This window comes from Microtus ochrogaster, chromosome 5 (genome assembly GCF_000317375.1).
Source record: "Microtus ochrogaster isolate Prairie Vole_2 chromosome 5, MicOch1.0, whole genome shotgun sequence".
Lineage (NCBI taxonomy): Eukaryota > Metazoa > Chordata > Mammalia > Rodentia > Cricetidae > Microtus > Microtus ochrogaster.
This window is the reverse complement of record NC_022012.1, coordinates 80,171,310-80,172,739: the sequence shown is the minus strand read 5'-3', so window position 1 is coordinate 80,172,739 and position 1,430 is coordinate 80,171,310.

The window sequence follows — 1,430 nt, the reverse complement described above, 5'->3', positions numbered from 1 at the left end:
AGTCAAGAGCCAGGCATCTCAGCCTCCCTAGGGCCACTGGCTGGGGCAGAATTCAGGGTCAGGTGAGGACATAGCATCTGAGACAGGCTCTCTTTCCTGCCAGCATCCTCTGTGAATGGTTCTGGGGCAGCTGAGGGCTTAGGGGAGGGGGAGCTGAGATGCTTTATGTCCTGTCCTTTCTGTTTCCTTGTCACATGTTTGCCCCTCAAGCTTTTACTAAGTGTCAACTGTATGTGTGCTGGATACAGGAAGGTAGGTGGCCCTTAGGTTCCTTGTCTTTAGAGAGCTCATGGATGGAGACATAGATTCTTCCTGATTGTCCCCCAGTGAGGGACTCTGGGTCTTTAGGATTTCTCTTGTCAGCAACAGGGACCCACACAGGTTTTTCCCTCCAGGGAGACCTGGCCATATTATAGCGCTTATCAGAAAACTGCATATATACCTCTGCACAGGAATGCACATGAAGACACATAAGCATGGGTGTGGCACTTGAACGCCAGCTGGAATTCATGATCATAGGTGTCCTTAGAGAACCTCTGCCGGGTGGAAACTGGGTCAGAGCTGTGTGTGTGTATGTGTGTGTCTGTGCGTGTGGTGTGTGTGTGTGTGTGTGTGTGTGTGTGCATTATCCTGTCTCAGAGGCCCAACCACTATTTCTGTGTCATGGTAGCCTTGGAAGCCCCAGCACTTCACCTCCTTTCATAGAAAATAAAGTTGAAACTGAGGGTCGGACCCCTTTCTTGGCTTGCCTGGTGTCACACAGTGTTTTGGGGGGATAGGTCTGCGAAGGTGACTACCCAGATCTCTGACATTTTTGGAGCCCAGCTGAGGACCAAGGTCAGCTCTTTCGAAGCTTCAGTGGCTTCTCCAGGACTTCCTGCTCTCTATACCTTTGCTAGGACTGTCCTGGCTAGTGTCCTGCATCTGTCCTCTCTCCTGAGTGAATGGGCCTCCATTCTGTTGAAATGCTCCCCACCTTGCTCATCCTCTGGGATGTTCCTGTGACTCAAGGCTCCTTCCTTCTAGCCTTTGTCCCCTTTATGTCCACCCACTAAGGCTAAAATTGGCCCATGTACTACTTTTTCCTGTCCTTTATATAAGAATTGAGTTGGGCTGGGGTAGATAGCTCAGTGAGCAAAATGCTTGCCGTGCAGGCATGAGGACTGAATCCATAGAAAAGCCAAGCGTGGCTGTGCCTGTTTATAATCCCAATGGCTGGAGAGGTGGAGATAGGAGGATTCCTGGAACTCACTGGTCAGCTAGTCTAGCCTACTTGATGAGTTCCAGTGAGAGGCGCTAATCAGAAGAGAAGAGTGCCCGAGGAACAACTCCCGAAGTTGACTCTGGTCTCCACATGCGTGTTTACACACACACACCACACACACACCACACACACACACACACACACACACACACACACACACACACAC